The 14,294-nt window shown below is 34.8% G+C and overlaps 1 long non-coding RNA gene across 1 annotated transcript; it reads left to right on the forward strand.

Moving 5' to 3' along the window:
- Positions 1-36: 36 nt before the first annotated feature.
- LOC128548488 (uncharacterized) lies at positions 37-12,332 on the forward strand. The gene is made up of 2 exons (XR_008367101.1): positions 37-249; positions 11,965-12,332. It is a non-coding gene; the product is annotated as an uncharacterized LOC128548488 (long non-coding RNA).
- The last annotated feature ends 1,962 nt before the right edge of the window (positions 12,333-14,294 follow it).

Genomic DNA, 14,294 nt, shown 5'->3' on the forward strand with positions numbered 1-14,294 from the left:
TTTATAACCTTCATCATGTAATCAATATGTCTGCTATGGAAAAAAAACGAAACATTTGGTTTTGACTCCTAAATCTCACTCCATGTTTTCACTCCAAGGTTACTCTAAAATCTCACGGACCATTACTCCGCTCCAAGACTCCTCTCCATGTTTTGTCGTATGCCGTAAAAAATATATGTGATCCTCTTCCTAAATATAACCTCTTTGCCGCCACAGATTACACGTTCGCTGATCCGGACACATAATCAGGTACGTTCAATCTTATTTTAGCATGTAGACAATATATGGTAAAGGTTAAACAGCATTTTTATCCGGGTCGCTTTTAAATTGAACATGTTCTATAAAAATGTCCCATTTTGAGCTTTTTGTTATAATCTTTTATCATATTAAAGTAAACAGTAAGTGTATAAATTGTGGTTTTTCAATGTTTAGCGTGTTTCTAAAAATAGACACATAAAATGTATACTAGCAACTGCACAGGGAGTTTTCCTTGTCTGATATAATGCTTTAGTTCTGTTTGTTTAACCATTTGTTTGTGTGTGTGTGTGTGTTTGTTGTTGTTATTTTCTAAGGATACATCAAGGGAGTGAATGACGTAAGAAGTGGGTGGGGTATGGAATTACATTTTTTTTAAGCCGCTAACTTTGTTTTTCTTTTTGAAGAATTAATATGCACTGAAGAAACATTTGTGGTAAAAAAATGAAACAAATAAATACACATGAAAGTATTTTAGGCATTTGTCCACTCAAATTATTTGCTACCTGGTGCACCACCAAACAATATTTCAAATCATCTTTATATGAATATTACATGCAAGGTGCACAAAGTGTAATGTAAAATGAACAATTTCGGAAAATGAACAGTGCGTAAATCCAGTAATAGGCGTAAAAACACCTCTTCCATACCCGGTGTCACTTGAAAATACAGGCATATGTACTGTTTACATTTTGCATGAAAGTATAGTAGTCGCAACTTGACCGCGATGGGTGACCTTAGACTGATTATTTATATCGATTATTTCATTAGTTTAATCATATTTTATATATATATATATATATATATATATATATATATATATATATATATATATATATATATATATATATATATATATATATATATATACAGAAACACAAGCAACAATCACATACATCAAAATGTCAAATGGGTTTGGCCAAAAGTTATTACAATATTATCGAGGGCCCTTCCCAGGGTGGTCACGCTATAAATAAAAGTAATGTATTTTTATATCACACTTAGACATATATACATACATAAACACAGTAAATTTTGATTGCTAAAGCTTTTCTGTAATTAAACAAATATGAAATTCGCATATTTCTTTTTTTAAAAAAAGCAAATGTTAGAAATAAGATAAATTATGAAAAGCAGATAAGGAAAACATAAACAAAAGAAAAATGCTTATTTCCTCTTGTTGCTGCCAGCCACTAAGCCACCACTCCGTTATATGTCAATGTCAACAGTGACAACAGTTAAAAATTATATCAAATCAAATCAAGAGAGAGAGAGATTTCTGCAAGTTAACATAAGCTATGTAAAGCTTTTTACCCATACAAAAGATAAAGATAAACAACTGTATCATAATATTTATATCATATTGAACAAGTATCAAATCTTTTACTTTCCTTTATGTATTTATGAACTGCTTTAAAAAGTTTTTCATTTTGTTCATCTGTTAAAGAATCTATTCCAAATAATAATTTCTTTGCACTAAGTGGATGGAACTGTCTGGTATTATGAAAAGAGTTCGCCTTTGAGGCCTGTATCTGTTACATGTAAAAAAGAAGTGTTCAGCATTTTCAAGCTCAGCACCGCATCACTGTATGCTGTCACGTGACATGGCGTACGGCAAGAAAAAGTAAAGATGGCGGATGAGGATGTTGATGAAAGGTAGGTTCCTTATTTGTTCACTGATTTCTCTGTGAATATATCCTTTATGGGAATACTTATTGTCGTATAACACGGCACTGACATTTGTCTCTCATCGGCTGTATACCATTAACTCAGACGACGGCTTTATTTTCTAGACTTTGCCCTTGAATGCAACAAAAACAATGGAAAATAATTTTAAGCGAGGAGAAACTCAGTTTTTCAATTTTTTCATTCCTTCTTTGTGCGATTTGTGTCAGTTTATGAAATACAGATAAACTTTGTACATAGATAAAATGTGTGTTTTAGCCAGTTCCCTGAAAACCGCATATTTCTTAAAAAAAATCTCGTTCAAAAAATTGCCCAGTGTACGTTCAGAAGACCGGCGGTTTACTGTCGGTGTACGATAAGACGTCGGTCAAAAAGTGTACGATGAGAAGACAGAAATTCGAAGATTTTCTTCCGAAAACAGTGTACGGATAGAAGACAAAATCGTTGCATATTCGACAATTGCCTCAGAACTTAAAATCACTAATCTGGTCTATATTTCGACATTAGTTCTGCCATATTCACGAAAAGTGATGCCTTGTAAATGTTTTGCTGTTGTCGAACTTGTCTTTCTGCTCTAACACCTTTAAAGATGCAGAGAAAATAAGGTCGCTATAACTGAGACACCTGTAATGCAGATATATTATTTATCAAAATATTAGTAGTTTTTTTCACAGTGGATAAGTGTTTATATTTGTTTGTCCGTATATCTGGATATCTGGACAATACTTTGACTCTGAAACCCAAACAATCCGATTTATTTGGTTTAAGTTTACTGTGTCAAATGCCAAGAGCTTTGTCGAAAAATGATTCCTTTTAAGTGACAAAAGAATATTAGGTGTTAAAGGAGAAAGACAAGTTCGACAACAGCAAAACATTTACAAGGCATCACTTAAATTGGTCTTTTCGAGAAAATGGCAGAGCTATTGTCGAAATATAGACCAGATTAGTGATTTTAAGTTCTGAGGCAATTGTCGAATATGCAACGATTTTGCTTCTATCCGTACACTTTTTCGGAAGAAAATCTTCGAATTTCTGTCTTCTCATCGTACACTTTTTGACCGACGTCTTATCGTACACCGACAGCAAACCGCCGGTCTTCTGAACGTACACTGGGCAATTTTTTGAACGAGATTTTTTTAAAGAAATATGCGGTTTTCAGGGAACTGGCTAAAACACACAACTTATCTATGTACAAAGTTTATCTGTACTTCATAAACTGACACAAATCGCACAAAGAAGGAATGAAAAAATTGAAAAACTGAATCTCTCCTCGCTAAAAATTATTTCCAATTGTTTTTGTTGCATTCAAGGGCAAAGTCTAGAAAATAAAGCCGTCATCTGAGGTAATGGTATACAGTCGATGAGAGACAAATGTCAGTGCCGTGTTATACGACAATAAGTATTCCCATAAAGGATATAGTCACAGAGAAACCAGCGAACAAATAAGGAACCTACCTTTCATCAACATCCTCCTCCGCCATCTTTACTTTTTCTTGCCGTACGCCATGTCACGTGACAGCATACAGTGCGCATTCGCATAATGGATTGGGCACAAGATGGTTATTATATAAATCTGAGTTGAGGTTACTACAGTTATTTCTTATTCTACAGTGATGAATTGTCTGTATTCTTTCGCCTTTGAGATAAAATGTAGGGACGACGGGAGGTTTGAAAACTTCTTTAAGACTTCTTTTAAAAACTGCTAATGATTGAGATTCGCGTATATCCATAGGTAGGTAGATTATCCCTTATTTAAAATGAGTGTAGGTTCCACGAGCATTATCACTTTTTTAAATTAAATAATTTATCGTCAAACATGCTAAAATGAATATGAAGAAATAAAGAAAAAACCTTCGGTGACGATATACAAAAAGCTAGTGATTATTACACAAAATAAATAAGCAAGACACAAAAACATGTAACTGAAAACAGAATAAACAACATGATGTTAAACTAGATCTTCATAATTCCGTACCTTATATCAAAGACTCTTAATTATTAGGACTAAATTACATAAGATACATGTAGCATTATTACATTTCCATGAGCAGCTAGTAAGTCTATGCTATACCAAAACGTGATATATTTCGTTTATTTCTAAGCCATCGTATGTTTAAACACTTAACAAAACACACTACGACATAGTAAATATAGTGTATTCTTCAATATACGAGATACTGATCAATTATACATTTATACTTATATGTTCAAACATAAGATAATGAACATGTAGAGTAGGATTTGTTATTCGTAAATATCAATGATATAAGAAGTCTTGTAAGATAATTTCTTACACAACTGTTCTATTGTTCTCTGCGGGTTAATAACCAAAATGAATACCTACATACATACCTGCGCACGTGTACAAGGATCATACCATACCTGCGCTCGTGCACAGGTATCATACCATACCCGAGCACTTGAAAAGAATGTTAGATGAATTTAAACTGTAATGTTTATTTAATGTCATGTTATTGTCCGTAAGTATTGACCTGACACTTAAGGTATAGGTCCATGTTTCAGAGCAAAAAGTTCGAACGTCTTCAGATCATAGAAAGAAAGAATTGTTTTACATGAAAATACAACAGCATATAAAACATTTATATTATTGTACAAAACCATTGTCAATTTATTCATATATGTATTGAATTCCGGAAAGGGACAATTTGAAGGGGCCACACTTCTGGACAGTCCAGTGCCTTTAAAAACTCACCATTTTTAAAATGCTGTTATATGTCTTTGTTTTGATGCATTTGCAACATCGTGCGAGTGTTTAAACTTTACATAACTAGGTAAAACATCGTTTTGACAATTGTTTACATCTATTTCTTTACAAATGGCATTCTTATTTAAAGGGGGACAACTCATTTAGAATATTTTAAGTATCCAACTCCGTCGGACAGAACAGTAAAACATGTATTGGAGAGATAAGTTGTGTGTCAAGATGCTATTCATTCGCTAAAAATATCTGTTGTTTTTTTATATACGGCTAAACCTTAAGAATATTCCGTATATTTTCCGTAAATTAATTCTCGGTGTCTGAAGTTAAATAGCGATATAAATATTGCGTATATATTTCTTTATAATTTTCACAATTTTACATATGCAAATAGCTGTGCCGACAAAAATGCATTTCTGGTTCACCTTCTGCTAACTGACCATTTTCACCCATTTTTTTTTCGGTAGAAATTTTGCCATGTTTATCTGATCAAATCTTATGTCTATAAACGTTATGGAAAATGTTGAATAAATAAAATATATTTAGAAGTATCTTAGATAAAAAGACAAAGTATTTCTCACCAGCGTTTCCTGAAAATGAATACTAGATCTACAAGAGAAAACAATCAGATTTCATAAAATATGTTAACAAATATTGTAAGAGTAAAAGTAACATCAATAACAACATTACATTGAATTTAAGAAAATGGTCTGAGGTGATTTTGAACTTGTGGTGTCGTGCGTGACAGTCAGACAGCTACTACCATGCCACCGTGCCACTGGTTATTTATACTGGTTATTTCAGGATAGAAATATTTCGTAAAATAATGGAAACCCCCGAAAATACTGGAGAAGATTAATGAGTGTCAGGTCTATACTTACGGAAAATAGACAATACCTACGTCAAGTAGCATTTACAAATGTATACTTCTTTTTTAAATGTTGTATATTTTGACCTTTGAATTACGCTCGTCATGTTTTCATGTAGAAGATACATTCACGGCTCAGTACTTAACAGGGAGGAGTAGAAGAAGAAGATAATCATTTTAGTTATTGTTGTTAGATGATGATGATGATGATGATGATAACGATCACGACCACGACCACGACGAAACCGTAAATGCAGAGCCCGAAACTAAGTTTATCATGAAAATGCTTTATAAACATGCAACCGAAGTGTGAAGTTGTGCCTTAAAAGGTAAAAAACTCCCAACAAATAATTGTTGAACAAAAGTGCATTTACATTGGCGAATTAGCAGAACTCACATAACTTTTTTTTAATGTCATTTTACGTATTTAAATTTACCTGCTGAAGTTAAAGTAATTCCCAATATCATTTATTTTCTGACTGGAAGAAGGAAAGACTTATAACTAAATGAATGATTAAATAAAAACTAACATTAAGATGACGTGGTGTAAGTCAGTTACTTACCTCTTAGATCGGTGTTCATGAAATGAACATACCCGCGCTCGTGCGGTAACATTCAACCCCGACGAAACGAGATCCAATACAGTACCATATTTCAGCTAAAACATGCTGAATTAGTCGTGTATCAGCATATTTGGAAATAAACAAAGGAAATAGCCACTTCGTATTTTCATAATCTGATATTGCATGTTGCATGTTAAAAGTCGTTTTAAATTTACTATCTTAAAGTGACTATTCAGTATGAATTATCAGTCTGAACAGGAATTTAATCTTTAAGTACTATTAAAACTGGCTGTCAAAATGTCGATCTAAAACCTAGCGGAGACCGAAAATTGTTTTGTGAACATTAGGCATGAACGTGTCCAAGGTCAAATTCAGATCATATTAAAAATGTCTTATGGCCAGTGCATGCATAGAATTGTCAACGAAATTATATTTTTGACACCATTTGAGCAATTCTGTGTGGTCATTTGATACAACAGGCTTAGTAGTCGAGACTAGCCTTTATCATTATTGACAAAGCCTTTTTAGTCGGGTACCTTTTCGAACACATGCATACACATGGTATGTGTAGATACTTGGCTTTGGGGAACTTGGACAAAGATTTAAACTCATAAAAACTCACGGTATATATTGGTTTAAAAATTTATAATGTAGCCATCTTTTATATCCTGATAACGTGGCCGAGAAAACTTAATTAATTCAGTAGCGTATAAAAATAAATTTGTAGGGTTTGAAATAGTTCAGAATGTACATGTATAATACCAAGTAAGACAATTTTTTTACCGCGGTGCATTAAACTGTCACGCATCGTATCGTGCATATTCAAAATTGTGCGTCGTACAATAGCATTTCAGCGACCCGAGTGCAATAGTATGAAACTATGTTTCCAAAATCACTATATACACTCTTTGATACCAAATATTCAACTAACTTGTAACATAATTATGTTGTTTTGATACCCTGATTTAAAAAAGGCGAACCTCTTGCGGCACAGGGGAAAAGTGTCTGTCTTCTTACCAGGTGGTCATTGGTTCAAATCCTTGATTAAAAGGTATGTTGGTCGTTGAATAAACGGCCGTTTTTACTGCTAGCGAATACTGGCTAGAACCTCACGAAATTGACTACAAACATATAGATAAGTTGCTACACTTCAGATAAACAAGAGCTCGTCGAACACTAAATGCCCCCTTGATGCATTCAGTAATTGCATAAGGAACAGAAATTATTTGCTGACTTTAAACAAAAGTTCTACTGTTCTGGTTCAATGTGACTTTGACCTTTGACCTATTGATCTCAATATCAGCAAGGGTCATCAGCTGGTCATAATCAACCTCTCTATGAAATTTCGTGATCCTAGGCCCAATCCTTCTCAAGGTATCATCCAAAAACTGTTTCGGCCAATGAGACCTTGACCTTTGGCCTACTGACCTCAAAATCTATAGGAGTTATCTACTAGTCATGACCAAGCTTCCCATCAAGATTCAAGATCCTAGGCCAAAGGGTTCTCAAGTAATTGTCTGGAAATTGTTTAAATGTTCCGAGTCACTGTAACCTTGACCTCTGACCTACTGACCTCAAAATCAATAGGGGTCATCTGCTGGTCATGATAAACCTCTGTATCATCTTTCATGACCCTTGGCCCAAGCGTTCTGAAGTTATCATCAAGAAACCCTTTAACTGTTCCTGGCCAATTTGACCTTGAACTTTGACCTAATGACCTCAAAATTTATAGGGTCATCTGCTGGTCATGACCAGTCTCCTTTTCAATTTTCCTGAGCCTAGGCCCAAGCATTCTTGAGTTATTGCCCGGAAACCGCTTTACTGTTCTTGGTCACTGTGACCTTGACCTTTGAGCTACTGATCTCAAATTCAATAGGGGTCATCTGCTGGTGATGACCAACCTCACTATCCACTTTAACGATCCTATGCCCAAGCAATCTTGAGTTATCATCCGGAAACCGTTTAACTGTTCCAGGTCACTGTTATCTTGATATTTGACGTACTGACCTAAAAATTAATAGGGGTCATCTCCTGGTTATGACCAATCTCCCTAACAAAATTCATGATCCTAAGGCCAAGCGTTCTTGTGTCATCATTCGAAAACCGCTAAACTGTTCAGGGTCACCGTGACCTTGACCTTTGACATACAGATCTCAAAATCAATAGGGGTCATCTGCTGGTGATGACCAACCTTTTTTTAAACTTTCATGATCCTAGGCCAAAGCGTTCTTGAGTTATCACCCGGAAACGGATTGGTCTACATTCCGCCCGACCGACCGACATGTGCGAAACAATATACCCCCCTCCTTCTTCGAAGGGGGGCATAAAAAGAATAAGTTTGCGATGTCTTGTTTATAAATACGGTAGTCTAAAGATTTGAGTAGATACATTAATAAAAAAAAAGATATAAAAGATAAAAAGATATTATTTAAAATGCGCCCACGCTGTTAAGAATGCTTGTAAGACAAAATACATATATATCGATTATTCATACATGTATATACAATACAAAGGATATTAATAAATCTTATAACTGTCTTTTCTCGGATAGTATTACATGCTAAATATGCCGCTGTTCAGTTTTGCATAAAAAAACGTATATACAGTTTGAGAAAACCCCTATAGTAAGTTCGCAGTCCATGGTCCGCAGTACGCGTCGAAGTAAGCTGAAAATCTCTATCGGCAAGGTGTTAGATTACATAAATTTGTATATTCACGCAATTTTAGAGTAATTCAGTTCGATGTTTGTACAGAACACATAGATAACATCAGATAATATAAACATTCAGGTATAGTCAATATGAAAATTCAATATGATATGGACATATCAATATAGTGATCTTAGTGAATATTGGATTTAGCTTTTTGACATACAAACTAACAAATTACTGTGGTAAGTAACTTAACCAGATATTTAAAAGAATGTTAAGAGTCCCTAACTGTTCATTCAGATCAGTTGCACCAATACCACTGGCCATTGCACCCCAGACAGCTCGAATATTAATATCATATAGTCCATTTTTGAGCTTATGGCTGGTATGAATGTCAATGTTTTCCCACAGCCTTCACACACAGCAGTAATTACGCTAAATACTCCATTTCGACACTTTTCAGACTGTAATGTAATTGGTGACTTTCTCTCGAGAACTATTGATCGAGCAGCATCACACAAACATGTATGAGAAGTTATATCTGACACATGTCCTTTTAAACCATCTTAATTTAAAATTCTGTATCCTGAAATTGGGTTCTTTGTACGCAACAATTTGAATTTTAAAATTTGGCATTCAAAGACATTAATTTTGGGTCCACTGCCCTAATAAGAGGTATTCTGTGGACAATTATTTTCATACTTCAACTTCCGTTGTATGTGGGGCGTCTAATCAACTGATATGGCTGATAGTGCCGGTGGTCCTCTTTCTTCTCACCACATTTGTTCACAAATTTCTGTCTTTTCCGTACATTTTCTGTATATTACTCTTATCCATGATTACTATTGTTACTGATGCTAACAGATAGATTTCACCTGATGTTGGACCTCAATCAGCACCATAGTTCAGGATATCTCACACGTGTATAAGGTTCTCGAAAAAAAAAAACATGCAAAGATCAACGATGTGTTACGACAACAACAATGCCAACAAACTGTAGTAAAAACAAACAAATACCATTTTTTTTAGGAAACGCGTATTAATTTAATATGTTATAAGGCCAAAATTTAGATTTTGCAGTGTTGAACTCTTGATCTTTCGACAATGTTGGCGTATAACTTGTAATCGATAGCGATTTACATACGTACTGCCTTACAGGCGTACTTTTTGTTAACGAACACCCTTCGTTATGGGTATTTTTGTTTACAATTGTGACGAATGAACAAAATGGCTTCTAAAAATACAATGAAGGGTAGCTTGAAGGCGTATCTCCTTAAGAAAATTGTTTTTGCACTTTAAACTTTACGACTTTGTGCACTGAATTTTGTTTTACATGACATACTTATTTCTTTAAAATTTCTTACAAAATAAGCATCACAATGGAGATTAGGGGTACATCAGTTAGGTTATATTTTTGTGACGTAAGCGCCTCCAGATAGTTTCACATACATTTATTCAATTCAACTTTGGTTTCATATATGTTTGTTCAGTGCATAAAGATGCTTTCAGGACAAAACAACAACAACAACAAAAAGATGCCGTAAAATAGTATTTCATTTCCCATCCACGTATTCCCGTATTGTACCCCTTGATGTACCCTTAACCGCGTCCTCATTTACTAGTATAATTGAAAGCCACTCATATTTAGGCGCATTTCATATATACAGATACGAAAAGAAAATTAAACGACCCTTTATAAATTTGTAAACATCAAATATTATCTTGATATATTAAATTAAAAGATTCAACCTTAGCTTTTTTAACGGCATAATGCGTCTCCGATCAATGAACATACCATCCAATATTTATTATACTCCAGGCCTAGATCCAGGGCCGTCAAGGGGGGCTGGTGCCCTCCCTCGCCTCCCCCACCCACCCTCAGTTGGCTGAGAAGTGACATACTCATCAAAGATGCATCGTACTATTTTGGCAGGAAACATTTTTTTCTAAACATTTAGACCATTTCAAACATGTGTTTCAATTTTTTCTAGGCGGACAACTCCCTGCCTACCTCCCCCACCCAATCCCAATCAGGAGGTGAGTGAGTTACCTCTCCATTACCTGAAAATTTAGACATATGAATGCACCATAGGCCACAATTTCATGCCTGTATTTCAAAAATGTCCAGGGGGAAGACCCCCTTAAATAAAACTCAGGAACAAGTGTATTGTATGTTTTTCGTTGTTCCAAATAGATGTCGCAAAAGTCGTTATCCTCAAATTTATTTTGATTTTCTGATACAAGCGGAATGCTGGAATTTCTTTCCAAAATAGATTTTATAATACTTAATTAGATTTACCGGAACATAAAGATATACGCTCATCGTATTCAAATATGACAGAAATCTATAATCGTCGTTCTATCTTTTTTTAATCAATGAATGTATCAGAACACAGAATGCATCAGAACACAGAACACACTAGTGTCCTTGACGGCATCCAAAAAAACTTTGTGGGAGATTCTTTACCAGCGCGTCGCTATGACGTTTGGCGGTATTCATAATATGTGTGTCGTAGAAACTGTAGCTTGAATATTCTATCAGAATTATATTATGTTGACGTCACATCGACGTGACATTTAGGGCTATGTTTGTATGCATCTATAAATAGTGCTTTCAAATCTGATCAAATGTTTTACTTAATAACAAGTTAAAAACGAAATGTCACATAGCACATCTGTCTTGATTAATTTAAACACACACTGAGTTCGTTATCCGCTTTTCGGAATAATTCGCTTTCATTTTAACCCAGATTGAACTCTTCCGCTAGACGCATTACCATTTCCTGTCCTGGCATACCATAAACATATTAGCGCTACGACATACCGTTTAGCAAAATACATGCGCGAAGAAACATTTCTATCTTATTTGATCTAAGTTTTACAATAAAATACATATAAGACTCGAAATGATTTATAGAAAACCCGTGAAGTAACACTATTTATACACACCGTGCATGAATAATGTTAACAGACGGTCTTGCTATAAATTATTTCTTAATGCTTATGTCAAAATTAAGATCGTTTACAGATTCACAAGTATCAATTTTCCACCACTTGAAACTTTAGAACGATGTATACCTAAGGCTTAGAAATAAAACCACAATAAATGAATTAAAACGCCAGTTATGGTTTTAGGGAGCAAACAATAGACAACATTTACGAATACCTGTGGTCTTGCTGAAGCGATGTCTACATTTTTACAAAGATTGTTTTTATTTGCAGATTTGTTATGAACGATAACGGGGAGATAGGAGCGGACGGTGGCTCGGGTTTATTACGTCGCCCGAGTAAACTGGAGACCTTAATTGAAACTGTCTTTGGTGGTGGTGGTGGTGGTGGCGGTGGCGGTTCTGGAAGTCATGGCAAGCGCGATAAGAGCAGTAGTGGCGATAAAGGCGGTAGTGGCGATAAAGAGAAGAAGAAAAAGAAGTGAATTAGGACAGTCTTGCTCGCATGTCTGACATTCGCTAGCTTAAGATAAATTCTAGTCGTTTAACCCAATGTGTTCGTATCAATCACGTCTTAGTTTTACACAATATAAAGGATTGTTTCTTCATAACATTATAGTATTATCATACATACCGTCGGTGTTCATAACATTATTTTGTTTTTGATAATACCAGCATTTTTGCATAAAATCAGTATTATTCCAGTTGTTTTATGTCTTTCTGTATATTCTGTTATTGGATGAAATAATGAAAAATATACTTTGATGCTATAAAACATAATGACAGTACAAGTTGTTTTCAAATATCTCCTGTTAAAACTGTGTCATTTTATAACACGGAAGACCCTCAAATTTTACTCGATTAACTTCAGATTCTGCAATAATATTTGTAACTGCAGAATAGCCCGTATGGAAACTCCGCTCGAAAGAGATAATAAACAAGGGACCACGATTTTAAGCTCGACTATTCAAGGAATAGGTATAGCTCTTGGACTCACCATTGCGTCGGCTTCTGCATCCGTGTCTACGTCCCGATTGATTAAGTTTTTTATGTAAGTTGGTATCTCAGTTACCACTAGCAGGAATGGATTGAAACTCCACACACTTATTCATTGTTAAAAACTGATTTACACTGCACAGATTCCATAACTCTATTTTGCTTTTTTGTACAAAATTATACCCCTTTTTTGATTTAGAGGTTTTTGGTTGAGGTTTTGTATGTAAGCTGGTATCTCATTACCAACTCATGGGAATGGATTGAAACCGCTGACATGAGCTGATATACATTGTACAGGTTCCATACCCTGTTTTGCAATTTTACAAAAGTATGTCTTTTCTTCGACTTTGATATTCATTCAGTTGACAAGGCTGTTGAATAGTCAAGTGTTGCGGTCCTCCGACAGCTCTTGTTCAATCTGTGCTAACCTAACAGACTTCACTAATATTTTGGTATAATCTTTTTCTGTATAGTAGCCTTATCTGTCTTTTACTGGTTTTGTAATAAAACCGTAGCGTACTTTAGTCAGGATGCAGTCATAACTACGACTATAGGTTATGTTAAAATAACTTAGTAGTATCAAGTGTATCAAGAATTGGAAGACGACAAGGATATCTGTTTTAATATTCGATATTAAATGCAATAATAAGCACAAGTTTAGCTTGGTAAAAAAGGGCTATTATGCGGCATGTTGTCGATTTTATTTCCTGAAAATAGTTACTTTAACGTGTATTCTTGCATAAAAACTACTTTTTGCACTGGATCCGCCCATGTATTAACGGGAGAAAAATCGTGTGCAAACAAGGCAGTTCACGTGCTGTTAATACCCGATTTTTATTTTTGAAATTCTTTCCTAGGGACATATTTGTATTTCTGCGCAGATTGACATCTGGTATCTGCGTCTTGTTTATTTCATAAAAACCTCTTCTTGAAGCACAAAAGATGCAATCTAAACCATGGAATGTTTTGCTGTATCAGTAACTAACGCCAAATGCGCTGCCCCAAACAATGTTCGTACGCGTTTCTTCCCTTTCCCCTCTCGGCTTTGATTCAGATTTTGTAGACAACCGTGAATATAATAAAGAATCGCGTGTAACCTGTGCGATTCTTTGTTTTTAGGAATCATATTTATGATTTTGGTAAGTATCAGTCGGTATGCTTTTATCTAATTTCTCGAAGAATTTATATAAACAGCTTGGAAGCTTTACACTACGTTCGTATTCATCCGTACTCCAAACTGTGTCCGTACTCAATATAACTCGAATGTAAAGTTATTATTCTTGGAATAGTGCTCGAGTGCACCAAATTGTGAAGTGATATGGACAATTATTGGTAGTTTTATGTTTGTAATAACGAGAGATAAAAAATCGTTTAAAAACCTTCAGGATGCGCTTTTGATAGGGTTGTTTATTTCTGGGCCCTGGATAGGGATATTTAAAACATGTTTACCGTTTCCAAGAACAACAAGAATGGTAAATAAAAAAAGAACAGAAAACAATACATAAAATCGTCGTGTATTGTTTTTATGCAAGAATAGCAACAATACACGTTTGTTTTTGTGTATTAACGTCTGCAGAAGCACTCTCGGTCACAAACAATCCCGCGGGC

Source organism: Mercenaria mercenaria, chromosome 14 (genome assembly GCF_021730395.1).
Source record: "Mercenaria mercenaria strain notata chromosome 14, MADL_Memer_1, whole genome shotgun sequence".
NCBI lineage: Eukaryota > Metazoa > Mollusca > Bivalvia > Venerida > Veneridae > Mercenaria > Mercenaria mercenaria.